Below are 14,182 nucleotides of genomic sequence, written 5' to 3'. Positions count from 1 at the left end.
CAGCCACCGCTATCTTTCATAGTTCTAACGACTTTCATACTTTTGTTGTATATTCTTATTGGTACACTCCTACTCCCGCTCTCATAACGATTTGAGGTCAATCCAACAACAATAAAAAAACCTGTAGACAAAAATGTAAGTTAAGGCAAATGTTACAGTTTTGCACTCACTCTCAGTTTTGCATTTTACAGTTATCTTTTGCTTAGTTGGAAGGCAGATGACTTTTTCTGTATTGTAATTTATTCAAGAAGTGATCACCAATAAATAATATGGTTAATCAGGAAACATAAATGTAAATAATAGATTTACTGCGAAAAGGCGGGACCGCAGGGAAAGTGGCAAAAAATTGTGGAGTTTGCCACATGAAAATGTTAAGACTGAGAAAAAATATAGCCTAAAGTGTTACTAAGGACAAAGAAAGTCTGTCAAAATATATTACAGTGAACTTGTGAACTTAGTAGCAAGTAGCGCTGCAGGCACTACTACAGAAGCGCTTAAGGTATTAAAATTGAATGCAAATCAGTAGATAGTGAGGCGAAAAATTGCCAAATTGAGCAAAATGGATCATAAAAGAAGAAAAAAGCAAATTTGATCAAAATACATGTGCGAGTGTGGCAGCGTTTTGCTGCATCGCACGAAAACCGGACCGATAAAAAACACATTTTTAAGATTTAATTGAGGGTTATTTGGTCTGACAAGACTAAATTAATAGCTTTCAATCAGATGGCCGGGCATGGTATCGGATCAAAGGCCCAAATTAAGCCTAAGCGCATCATGTAAGGCAAACTGTGAAACACAGTGGTCGGTCAATAATAGTTTGGGGTTGTATTTCAAAAATGTTGTTGATCCGTTTGTACGCATTATGCGTAAGGAACAGTATCAAATAAAAAGTGTTACATCATGTTACAGTTTTGCTCGTCACTGTATAAATGCTCAGAATGAAAAGAGAAATCGATTAATCCATGTCTGTCTGTCCGTCCGTCTGCATTTTAACTGCATTACCAACGTTCCTAGAATCGCGGTGACAAGAACTGGTAACATTTTTTGGTAACAAAATTTTCCGGTTACAAAATCTGCGGTAACGTGCAGAATAGACCTGTTAGTAGAAAAATAGAATATTATTAACTTTTGGATAATGGGCGTGGCGCCGCCCACTTATGACCACAAATGTGTATCTCGGTAACCGATTTATAAATTTCTACCAAACTCGGTGCAATTAATAACCTTGGTACGGAAAAGAAATTCCTTGAAAATTATTCAAATCGGACTAAAATTACACCCAGTTCCCGTATAACGGTAAATTTCAGAAATACGAAAACTCTGATTTTTCAATAACTGAGGACGCTAATTCACTCCAAGTTAATAGTTACAACAATCTTCTAACAATAAATAACACTACTATAGACTTTTAGGAGTAGGGCATGGCACCGCCAGTGTTGCCACAAAGTTTTTTTATTTTTTACCAAAATCCTCGGAAAAAGTTACCAAATTCAACAAAAAATTACCAAACTTATTTTATGTGCAGAACTGTACAAACATACATATCGAGCCCTAACCGCCAAAATAACGGAACCTAAATTTTTTTTAATTTTATTTTTGATGCGGAAATGTTCCTAGAGCATCAAAAAGAAAATTTTGAAAAAAATTTCGCTTACATTATTTTGGCAGTTAGGGCTCGATACATATATATATATCCGAAGATACCAAGCTTTTCAGAAAATCAGCGCTCCATTAACCTAAAGTTTTTACGAAAGTTTGTTGAATTTTATTTAAATATTGAACAAAGTTTGAATTTGTTAGAGCTCTGTTAAAGAAAGAAAAATATTTTTATAAAAAATAACCAAAATTAAGTTACTAAAAAAAATAATATGTTAAAACTTCTCAAAATATGGTGCGGCTATAATTTTTTCGACCACTGTATGTAAACAAGTGACAAGAAAATATATCAAAAATTCAACGCTTGAAGGAAAGCTTTCGACTCACACATAGACAGAGTGAAGCCCCGCTGAATGCCGTAGCTTTTTGAACAAGAACATACGTATTGTAACTGAAAGGCTGACGAACTGACAGGGAAAGGTAGGACCACCCAAAACCTTCCAGCAAAGGACACGGTGGATATACTTAGCAATAGCCACTTTCAAGCAGTTTGTTAAAGAACACACCATTCTAGTAGCCAAGGAACGCTGGAACAACTTTCGCCTTGCCAAACTTTCAGGATTACCTGGTGAATAACTCAGTGTGAGGGCAGGACCAGGATGAATGTATTTGCATAAAAATTTATTAAAGCAAAAATGTTTTGGGTAGGCGTCGGAGCCAATGATAACCATCAGTTACCACCTCTGCATGGTTGTAAGTCATGCAGAGTCCCTACGGCTTGTAGCGCTGTGGCTTTGCCGCTTAAACTCTGTAAGAGTTTTTGGGGGTGTGCGTCAAGCGGGAGTGTTGAGCACTGGTTATTGATTCAAGTTCAAAAATTGGGTAGGCGCTGTGGCCAATGGTAGCTCTTGTACCACCTCTGTATGCTGAAAGTCATACAGAGCCCCAACAGCTTGTAGCGCTTTGGCTTTTGCTGTTTAAAACCACTCCGGAGGAGTGGTGATGCATCAAGCGGGTTTGTTGAGCATGATTTGGAGTGCCAGCAATTAACTACTTTAGTAGGTTTTGTTCTGCGGCAGTTGAGAAGTGCATTAAAAAATGCATACCCAATGAAGAACGAACGAATTATTTTTAAGCACAAGTGCGTGTGTTTATTCGCTGCACTTGGTTTTGGGCGGGAGTGCAATATACAAATGCGTGTGTGTGTTCGCTGTTCTTTGTTTATGCGGGAAATGCATAAGTCGCTTAAACACCTGGTATTTCTATTAAAGGGAACGCTTACGGTCCACTTACTAATGTGGAATCAGAACCAATATTGACCTATTTGACATGTAAAACCGAATTGAAAAAGTTACCAAATTGAAAAATAAATTACCAAATTACCAAACTTGATAAATAAAGAAAAAAATTACCAATTTTGGTTAAAAATTACCAAAGCGGCAACGCTGGGCACCGCCCACTTTATGACTACAAAGGTGTATCTCTGTAACCACTTTATCGATTTGTACTAGGTTCAATTATATCATTAAGGGCCGGTTACTCAATATCTGGTTAACACTAATCTGCATATGACGGGAGTCGGTAACGTCGATAACGATGTTTAACCGCAGATTAGTGTTAACCAGACATAGAGCAACCGGCCCGAAGTCTAACTCTGCATATTATCGAAAACGTTTGAAATAGAGTAAACACCCCAACTTATCATGCAAATGTAGTTCAGAGAAAGTTGAAATGACGATATTTGATACCTGCGCCGGGTATATAAAATTCGGTTACCCCCGAACTTATGCTTCTTTACTTGTTTTATTTTGAAATCAAAAAATAATTAGGGGTCGCTCAAATGGAAATCGTATAAAATTCTTGAAAATCCATAATTTTCGATCGGAAAACTCTGGTTCTCTTCAGGAGGCTTTCAGTAATAATACCCCATATTTCTATTGGTCCCCGAATTACATTTTTCGGGCTTTTAGCGGACCTATAAATTATAGTTATTTTGAAAAAAATGGTTAAATAAGCAATTGGGTTGTATTATTGGGAATCTCCTGCAGAGAAGCAGAGCTCCGATCCAAAAATATTGATGTTTAAGATTTTTATAGAATTTCTAAGAAAAAGTGTTCTTTCCCCATATAAAATATATGCAAAACATTAGAGTGCTTTGAGCGACCTCTAATAATAATTTTTTGATTTCAAAATGACGGAACTCGAACGCGGCGGATGTGTAACAGACGCTAGCGCTGTGCCTTGCCTGTCAGCGTGAGAACGGGAATTCGCTCACTCAGGCCATGCGCGGACTTTCATTGTTGACATTAGGCTACTCGTGTTAACTCCTTCCCTTCTAAATGAAGGCCGTCCTTCTTGAAGCTGTCAATGACATCCTGAAGGTCGTGGCGTTGGCGTCTTCTTTTCGCCTTTTTCTGCATTGGCATAGTTTAGCTAGAGCGTAACATACAATTAGGATGATGATGCTAGCGAGACCTGATATTGTTGGTCCTGCCATACTTCTTCTTTCGATTTCTCCAATAAAACGCAGGTTTTCCATATTTTCCATACTCATCCTTCGAAGGTATGGAAGACTCAATATCTCTTGATGGTTTGTGATATTGAGGAGCACCGTCGTCGCGGAACCTGGTAATTTCTTCAACATGCCATTATGGTTTTTAAAGTAAGATCCATTAATGCGAATCTCATCTTCAAAGGTAAGTAAATAAGTTCCTGTAACGATCTTTTCGGAGCCTGTGCTAGTCGTGATCAAAGCGGTATTATCGTTAATAATGACTATGCCATCGTCGACTACCGTAACTGGCTCAAGGTGGCTAGGGCGAGTGCTGTAGTGGGCGAGGTTACCAGAATGGAGCTGCTGCGCGCACGTTGGATTTGGTAGCCTTCTGCAAAATGTTGATTTAAGTGTTGCGCTGCAATTCCCAATCGCCAAAACTTGATTCTGACAGTTGGCAACGTTGTTGTCATTCCCAAGGTGCAGGATTGTTCCGTTGTGTTGAACAGGGAAAATAATAATTTTCTCACAGACTAATACAGGCTTAGGATATTTAATTAAAAAATGTAAAAGGCTACTATCTAATTGGACTTTAATATATGATACTTCCATTAAGTCAGTAATAGTTGTGTTTGTAGAGCGCATATCAATAATGTTTTTTATATCATCTGAGTTTAACATCGAGGGATTTATTATCCTATTATCCTATCTTTGCAAAAGTAACAGCTGAAATTAAAGTTTTCGATTTCATTTATAATAATTCTATTTCTTGCAAGCAGCGTTTCATACAAATAATTAGTATCAATCTGCTTAGCTTTTGAGTTTTTGATAATGTGGTTAACCGTGTCCGTTAGTTGATTTATCTTTTCTTGTACCTTTGTGTTTATTTCTACCTGATGCCGCTCTGAGTCTACGAGCTCCCGTTGTCGGAACTTCAGGTTTTCGAAGTCGTCACCTAAAAGTTAATGCTCCTAGCCTGTCTGTGGTGTATGTCCAGTGTTGTAAAAAGCACCTTTATATGTGCAATATCTGAGTCCAGTAGCATTCTCATATGGGATAAAGGGAAATGCGTTGTCAGTCCTTTGGGTTCCTCTACTATTTCCTCGTAAACTGTAAGGTTAGTGATATGCTTTAGATAGCTAAAGTCGTACCAAACAGTCACGTCCCGTCCTGTATCGGTATGTAAGCAGCGGTCGAGTTAGGGTTGCCAGATTTTTTATGCGCGAAAACAGTACTTTCGACTTTTTCATGCCAAAAAATCAGTACTTTTCAGTACACTTTTATTCAAAACAAAATTTTGAATGTAAGTAACTGATAACACTTTAAAACGCCAGAGTACTTGTTTTCAACAATATTTTAGAATACAAATAAAATGTGGTTCATAAAAATAAAAATGTCATTCATTTTAGCATGAACGTACACATAATTGTACACAGGAGCAAATAAATTATTTTATATTTATGACATTTTTGAATAGCAATCATTTCCATTTTCAGTGTTTAAATAATCGAAGAATTCTATACATTTCATTTTAAAATTATTAAAAATTTTAATCAGAAGCCGGTTTCTTTCTTTGCGCCAGGAAGCAAACCATGATAAAAACATAACAAGGTAGAACCATTGAGGGGCAGTCTGACGTTTGCCAACAATATAATTTTAAAATTCAAAACTCTAACTCACACACACATTCTCATTTTCAATCTCAAACAACAACAATAGTGAACAAACGTCAGAAAAAAATCATGACCGGCGAATTGAGAGAATGAATTTACCTTGTAATGTTTTTATCATGAAGCAAACTTTATACATGCTTCGTATTTTTTCAAACTGTGGAAAAGGAAAAAGAGTATATATTTAAATCTATGTCTTGTATGCAAAACTCTTTTACAAGTAAACTTAGAAAACAAGAATTATAAAGCTGAACTTACATGAGGCGATTTTCTAAGCGATTCAACATTGCTCAAAAAAAATCGCTTGTGTAAATGGTGATTCAAAAATCGTTTGCCTCAAAGTAGACAGCAAGTCAACTTTTGCAGGCGATTATCGCCTGTCAAAAAATCGTCTCATCTAAAGGCAGCTTAAGTTATAGGCAAAAAACTATCGAATATTCAAATTTGCTCTTATTATACTGAAAGATATTTCCGAGATAACTAACAACACTCGAAAAAAACGGCAGCTTTTTTTTAAATAATTTATGCTCAGCAAATTATCGCAACTGGTACATAACGACCCGGCGATAAGCCCATAAAACGATTGATCTATTTGTTGTATTAATTTCTTGGACATATCAAACATTATCGGAAACATGTTAACTATAGTTCATTTTTTTTTCTTCTTACTTTTTACAATGCAGTTTAAGCAAGTCCCAACGTTATGTAAAAACCTTATGAAATCCTTAAGTATTTTGTTTGAATTGGAAATGTAGTACAAGGTTTAATAAATCAGGACATTAGCGTACTGATGGAAGAAATGAATAAAATCAGTAAAAAAGTTGAAAAATCAGTACTGTACTGATAAAATCAGTACGTCTGGCAACCGTAGGTCGAGTAGTTCGTCAGTTTTGCCGTCGCCGTTCAAATGAGGAATATCATAATTATTATCCTTAAAGATGGTGGGAAAGGAACCTTAATTAATTTACCTTACGCTATTAAAGGAGTTGTAAAATGCAGAAGTATAAATAGCAAAAAGACCTTTTTCCTACTTCAGATTGTCCTTATGGACTACCCTCCCTTTTATGAGAACCGTGGTTCCTAAGTCTGCCTCAACTTTTTCCTCCCTCAACATATAAAGGGGACAACTTATTACCGAGTCTTCTATTTGTCTTTATCAATACGCGTTCCCCTACGTCGAATACCCTATTCTGTCTGGAGGTGTTATTCCTATCCATTTGTGCTTGTTCGGCCTCCGTTATTTTCGTGGTTATCTCATTTCTCATCTCAGGTGGTGTGGCGTTAGGTACATCGATTGGTTATTTATTTGTCACCGAGTGAATCGTTCGGTTGTATTCGATTGTTGCTAGTAATATAAGGTCGGTGGTTTCATTAATTTTTCTGTCCAGTTTTAAGCATCTTGCTAACTCCAAAAACGTACTATGGAGGCGTTCAACCTGCCTATTCGAAGTGCTATGAAGGGAAGGTGCGTTTACAACGTCGACATCAAAATCATTTTTAATAGTGAGGTTATCGTTTCAGAATTCAGAGAGGCCTTATTATCACAGTAAATAGTCTCTGATTTTGGGAATATATTCATTAATTGAATAATTGGGACTTTTACTATATGGTTGGGATTTGTTCGAGATGGTATAGGCTGTACCAGCGCAAATTTTGAGAATTTGTCCAGACAGGTAAGTACCTCTTGCCTATCGAAATGATGTCAATGTGCAGCATCTCGACAGGTAAGAAAGTACCTCTTGCCTATCGAAATGATGTCAATGTGCAGCATCTCCGCGGTATAGGATGGCGTTGGAGTTACACCAAGTTCCTGCTTACGAGGATGCCTATCGTATTTGGCCCTACTACCAATTTTACAATTTGCGACCACTTCGTTAGCCAACTAGACCATTTTTGGGAAATAGTAGCCACCTAGCAGTTGTTCAACATTCTCCTGAGCTGCTGTGTGAGCTCGATTATGCTCAGCAAACAAACCATCTCCCTCCGTTCATCTTTGTTGACAATATCGGACGACATGTTCCTGCAGTGCCAAAGCTTCGTTGACGGAAAGCACTTTACCAATTCATATTGTATGCTGGCCAATGGGGGTAAATCGCAATGTATTGCATTTACTACATTTGGGTTCACAGCTAATTTTATTTCCCCGATAAGGTTTTCCTTATCTGTGAATTGAATTACATGACAAGTTTTCTCGCCAAAGTATATAAAATTTCGTCCTAGATTGAAGTCTGCTTCCTCCAAAACGATTTGGTTTCGGAAACAATTTAGTGGTTTCTGAGTTCCTTCCACCGTATAAGACATTTCGCTGTGGACTGTAGCCAAATCTAATTGGGCTTCCTTTTCTAGGGCGTGGATGTTCTGCGGTGATAGTGCATCAGCAACATAATTCTCCTTGCCGGGTTTGAAAAAATTTGAGCGTTGTGCTCGTCGATAAACGCTTTCCAGCGTTTAATTTTAGCATTTGGGTTTCGGTCTGAAACCGGAACCGTAAGTGGATGATGGTCTGTAAAACATTTAAATTCTTAACACCATAGAGATAATTTCTAAGGCTTTTAAGAGCCCAGACTATGGCAAGTAACTCGCGTTCGTTAGTTGCGAAGTTTTGCTCGCGGTCTTTCAACGTCCTTGAAATAAAAGTAATTGGTCTACCGTCTTGTGACAGTACTGCCCCTATACCAAAAGATGAAGCATATGTCGTTAGATGAAATGGCTTCCCGAAATCTGGGTAGAGTAACATAACGTCCTTCGATGCAAGGATCTCTTGTAATTTGTAAAAAGCGCATGATTGTTTTTCGTCGAATTCCACCTTAATCTTTTTCAATTGTGTGGCGCTAACCTTGCCGTTTTCTCCTTTTAAAATATCTGTCAAAGGCTTTTCTATTAAAGAAAAATCTTTAATAAAGAAATGATAGTAACTTGCCAGACCCAAAAAGGATCTGACATTGAAAAGAGTGGCGGGTTTCTCGTAATAGTGAATAGTATCTATCTTGCTGGGACTCGTTTTGATGCCACCCCTAGACACAACAAAGCCTAAGTACTCAACGCTTTCCTTAAAGAATTGCGATTTCTCGCGAGAAACTCTCATATTAGCCTCATGTAACCTAGTTAAAACCCATTCGATATGTTCGACGTGTTTTTCTTCGTTTTCCGAAAAGATAATAACGTCATCGACGTAAACGTAACAGGACTTTCCTATTTGCTCCCTCAATACGTCATCGATAGTCCTATGAAAAATGTTGGGTGCATTTTTCAAACCAAAGGGGTCTACAGAATTCGTATTTCCCGTTGCCTACCGAGAAAGCGGTCTTCTCTCTATCCGTCTCTGCGAGCGTTATTTGGTGAAAGCTTCATTTTAGGTCGTGTGGTAAAATACCTGGTCTTTCCTAGGTTTGATAGTATTGCGGTTACATTAGGGATAGGATATTTATGATCGATGGTTTTTTGGTTTAATTTTCTGAAGTCTATTACGAGACGTTTTTACACGTTGCCTTGTCCGCCCGTTCCTTTCTTATCTACAACCCAGATTGGGTTATTATATGGTGACCTAGACGGTCGAACGATACCGTTTTTTAAAAAATCTCGAACTTCGGTATTCATGAATTCCGCTACACCCATAGGATAAGGGTATAGCTTAGAATAGACCGGGTCGTTACTTTCGGTGCGAATAGTGGCGACAATATTTGTATTAAACAGGAGTGCCTCATTAGGATCAGAGAATACTCGTAATAAATTTCTGACCATTTTTCGAAATCGGTCCCTTACAATTTCAGGAACTTCTATGTCCTCTACTCGTGTGAAATTCACATTAGCACACTTTAAAAACTTTATTCCCTCTGAGCCATTTTTGGTCGTTATTTTTTTTTTGTATTTCAAATCTATTGTTGCGTTTGTTTGCGTAAGCAGATCCAGGCCTATTATCCTGTCGAACGTTGAAAGACCAAGAAGTATAAAAAAGTATTGTTTAAGCCACAAATGTTGTTTATAAATTTTTCTTTAATGTTAGTAAAGCCGCTTGACTTTACTAAGAAAGAATCTTCGTCAGGTGTTATGTGCTTCAGCACTTTTGGAGGCTTACTATAATTTTTTGATGCCCCGTGTCTATTAGTAATTTTATTTTCCTCCCTGCAATTGTTCTTTCGATGAACGGTAGCAGGGAGTTCTGTCTAAAAAAATTATCTGGTCGGGTTCATTAAGGTCGTCGTCGATTGCTGAGGTCTCTGAGTTTGCTACGTCATGATACACGGTATCTTCTTGATTAGAAGTAGAATAGCCGTTTGAAATGTAGTTAACCCGTCGTTGTTTTAGTCCCGTGAATTTTGCAGAACCATTACCTGACCTCCTCGCTGCCTGTACGTAATTTTGGTTTTAATTACTAGGGTGGCCGCTGTTTTGCTGTTGTGCTGTAGGTTGCCTGAAGCGCTGCGAGGGATCAACATACATTGGTTTCTGGGGAGTCTTGTTGTTGAAGTCCCGCGTTCTGTTCAAATGGGGGCTTTTCGCATGATACGTATAGTTTGTTTGATATCTTCCACCTATACCTTTTTCCTTAGATTGTTGTTTTGTTTCTAGCCTTTGTGCTTTGTCTTCCAAGCTCCTGGCATAGGTGCTTGCGAACATGTATCGCTCGTGGTTAGATTCAACTTCCCGAGCTAGCGCTATGGCCGAAGGTAGATCCTTAGGCCGCGCTGAGAATAATACGTCACTAAGTGTTTTTTTGGTCCCTCAAATGAACACACGCAAAGCGTTCATTCTGTACTTTTCGTTCAGTCATGCAGCTATCTATTTGTCATAGGTCATTATCGTCTTATTTGTTAAAAGAGTAAGTTTCTTTTCTACTTCTTCATAATATTGAAGAAGTGACAAACTTCCCTGGCGGAGAGTTGGCATCTCCTGCTCTATGAGGTAAATCGGTCGTTTGTCAGAATACCTAATGTCAAGGCGGTTAATTATGGCCTTGAAATTTAAAACAGTGTTAAATGAAGCCAGTACCATGTCGGCCAGGCCTTTCACTTTATTTCTAATGGTGGCAACAGCCTGATAATGTTTGCTGCTGCCCTCATAATTTTCAAAGACTTTGTAGGCGGTGTGTGCCGCCTGCCGCCACGATACATAATTTTCTTGTTTACTATCGAAGCATGGTTCTCGGGCACAATTTCTGTTTCCCTATAAGTTTCTATCGTCGGTGCGTCGATTCTGACGTCATTTAGACGTTGATTAATATTTGCAAGTTTTTGCCCGAAATTTTTAGCTTTGTACGGCAAGCGCACTACAGACTGCACTTTCTACTAGTGTCCTTAATTGGTCTGGTTCTAGCGCCATTTCTCGTTTTTTGTCTGTCACTCTATTGTCCGTCCACCAGTCTTCTTGATTATCTCTATTGTTGCACTGTTTTTTACTAGCTTCTATTCTATTAAGGCTCTCAAATAGTTGGTTCAGATCCTGATCACTCATGAGCTTGTAACAAAATTGACACCAATAAGCCGGCTTGCGAAAAAACAGATACAACCTGACAGTATGCAAAATGCATTTAATCTCACAAAACCCGTGCAAAGATTTACAAAAATGGAAGAAATTCGTCTCATTATTTCCTTATCTGATAGATGGTGTGCAAAGATTCACTATCTGTTTTTTTTATTACAATTCTTACACAATTAACACAATAACTATTTATTCTTGCACCTCATAATAAAGTGTAAACGAAAACTTTAGACACTCATCTAGTTTTATCATGCTACAACTTACTTAATTATAAAACACAACTTATTTTATATTTTACACTCTACTCACATATTCTAAATTTTTTGATTCTTAACTAATGGTGATTTTCCGATTTCCTGTGAGGTTAGCTGGCCGTCTCAGTATGTCCGTGATTCCTTCCTGGTGACGTTTTCTCTTTAGTGTATTCGTACAATTGTTTCCGCCCGAATAATTTTACTTTATGTCAAACTTTATTTTAGATTAAACTACCGAATTGCCCGCTGGGCGCCAATAAACACGACGATGTTATAATTTATATATTATTGCTTTATTAATCTGACAAGTGTTGACCGTGCCAGTTGAGTTCTCACCTGCACCTTTTGTCGCTGTTGTTATGTTGCAATTCGTTGTTCCAGCCACTGCAGCGGATGTGTCGTAGACGCTTACGTTAACAATTTGCTGCTAACGCTGTGCCTCGCCTGTCAGCGTGAGAACGGGGACTCGATGACTCAGGCCACGCGCGGACTTTTATTGTTGACATTAGGCTACTCGTGTTAACTTGCATGCTTTCAAATGTTTAGCTTGAACAAATAAAATACAATTATTGCTTTCAAATAACCTCGTATTTTTCGAACGTTTCGAACGTTTTACGGATACGAAATGTATGATAACTGTAGTCGGTTTCTATTAGTTTCCGGTTCCGAAAGCCACCGTTCTTTTGTGGACATTCTTGGATACGTAATGAAATGAAAATTGTAGTCGTTTTCTATTCGTTTCCAGATACGGAAAATTGTACTAGACGCACCGTCGGTAAAATATGCGTTTCTCTGCTGGCTGGGTATGTACACATGAATAAACGAAAGACAAAGCATCGATTTACACTCGTGTGCAGTATGTGGTTGACATTACAAATCAAACATATTTGTGTACATACAGTGACGAGCAATACTGTAGCAGCTTTCACTAACTCTGCAAACAACGATCCCGGAAACGAAAACCAACAACAAATTTGATGAGCACTATTTTTAGTTTTATTTCAGTGTGTTCTTAGCTTTATTAAATAATCAAAACTTAGTTATGGGTTAACAATTTAGTACTAAAACAGATATTTAACTTAATAAACCCAAGTGTTACAGTTTTGCACCTTTTGTGTAATTGGAATATAAGATACGAAATTAGTATTTGGTCCAAAAACCCTTGGCTTTTTTCAAAGCGTTTAGCCGACTAGGCATACTCTTTGTGTATTTGGTAACAAATTCAGGGGGTATTGCCTGCCAAACATCTTGTGTGCGCTCCCACAACTCATTTACCCCCTTTGGAGGATTGGGGTACTTCGCCAGCTGCGCCTTGACATGACCCCGGTGATTGAGGTGGCCATTTAAGAATGACAAATTTTTGACGCTGCAACCAATCTTGTACCACTTTCGCCGTATGCTTCGGGTCATTGTCTTGCTGAAAAATTACTTTTTCAGCAGCAAGACCCATATTTTCGACGACTGATGGCAAAATTTTGTTGCAAAATGGTGAGGTATTGCTCCTTACGCATGATACCATCGATGAGAACTATGTAGAGGACCTACTCCATTTTTGGATACACATCCCCAAAACATGATTGACCCACCACCGTGCTTTACAGTTTGGGAAACGTGGTGTGGTTTAACTGTATTTGGGTCCCGTGTGTAGTACCAAGATCGTCCATATAACCTTTAAAATAAATTATTTAAAAAATTTAAAAAAATCTTGGTATTGTTGTAGGCTGGTCGATCTCCTTCTCCATGTGCAAGAAAAATACTTTTTTCTCCACTTCTTTGCCCAACGTTTTGCTAACTACCTTAGCATCATCAGGGGCGATTCTTTATTATAAATATCAACAAAACCAGAGGAAAACAAGATTATTTAAATAGAAATTATGAGTTTTTTGTACAAATAAAAATTAAAGATTGGTAAACAAAAATAACACAATCACAGGTTTTTAAACTTATTTTTTACCGCATGACTTACATGTAAACTTAGGATAAGTTGGTTTCACATCAATGCACATACATGTAAAAACATTGAAAAACATATAAAACATATAAAAAACACAAAAAAACGTTAAATACATTGAAAAACATAAAGTATTGCTACCATCCATCCGTGGTAATTTCGTCAAACTAAACTAAACTATTCGCTACAAACATAACATGTAAGCAGCCGCGATATCGTCCGTGTCCTCCTTCTTGTTGATTGTTTTTTCCCTTTTCTGTAGTATACGTAAACTCTCTATTGTGTATCTTGCCCGTTCCCTCTTCTCCTTGTCCAATATTTTAACGTTAGCTAGATCAGCCGTATGGCCACTGGTAAGTACGTGTTGTGCTAATGCTGTGCTGTTCTTCTTTTTGTTTATGTCGGCTTCGTGCTCGGAAAGGCGAACGCCTAATGCTCGCTTAGTTGTCCCTATGTAAACTTTGTTGCAGTTTTCGTTTTCGCTGCCTTTACATGTGATTTCATACACCACGTTGTTTTGTTGGTGGGGCTTGATCGGTGTTTTTGTTTGTGTGAATATCGAAGATAGTGTGTAGTTGGTTCGGTATGCTAATCTTATATTAGGGTTGTTGGTGTTTATTTCGTGGTCAAGTTGTTGGTAGAACTTAGGAATGTACGTCACACTGTGATATCGCTTTGTTCCGTCTGTTGCTTTTGTGGTTGGCGTTTTGTTTTGATTATTGTTTATTTCTGTTACTTT

At 37.9% G+C, this 14,182-nt stretch overlaps 1 protein-coding gene and 1 long non-coding RNA gene across 2 annotated transcripts in view; both read right to left on the bottom strand.

Moving 5' to 3' along the window:
• Nucleotides 1-14,182, bottom strand: part of eIF2A (eukaryotic translation initiation factor 2A) — a 66,571-nt gene that overhangs the window by 18,965 nt on the left and 33,424 nt on the right. The window lies entirely within an intron of this gene.
• Nucleotides 1,939-3,009, bottom strand: LOC108366734 (uncharacterized). Its single transcript, XR_001848148.1, has 3 exons — nt 2,850-3,009; nt 2,136-2,221; nt 1,939-2,093 (listed from the first exon to the last, which is right to left on the bottom strand). It is a non-coding gene; the product is annotated as an uncharacterized LOC108366734 (long non-coding RNA).

Source organism: Rhagoletis zephyria, unplaced genomic scaffold (genome assembly GCF_001687245.7).
Source record: "Rhagoletis zephyria isolate East Lansing unplaced genomic scaffold, Rhagoletis_zephyria_1.1 Rzeph_scaffold_02389, whole genome shotgun sequence".
NCBI lineage: Eukaryota > Metazoa > Arthropoda > Insecta > Diptera > Tephritidae > Rhagoletis > Rhagoletis zephyria.
Note: the sequence above shows the minus strand (reverse complement) of the source record. Positions and strands in the feature narration are given on the sequence as shown.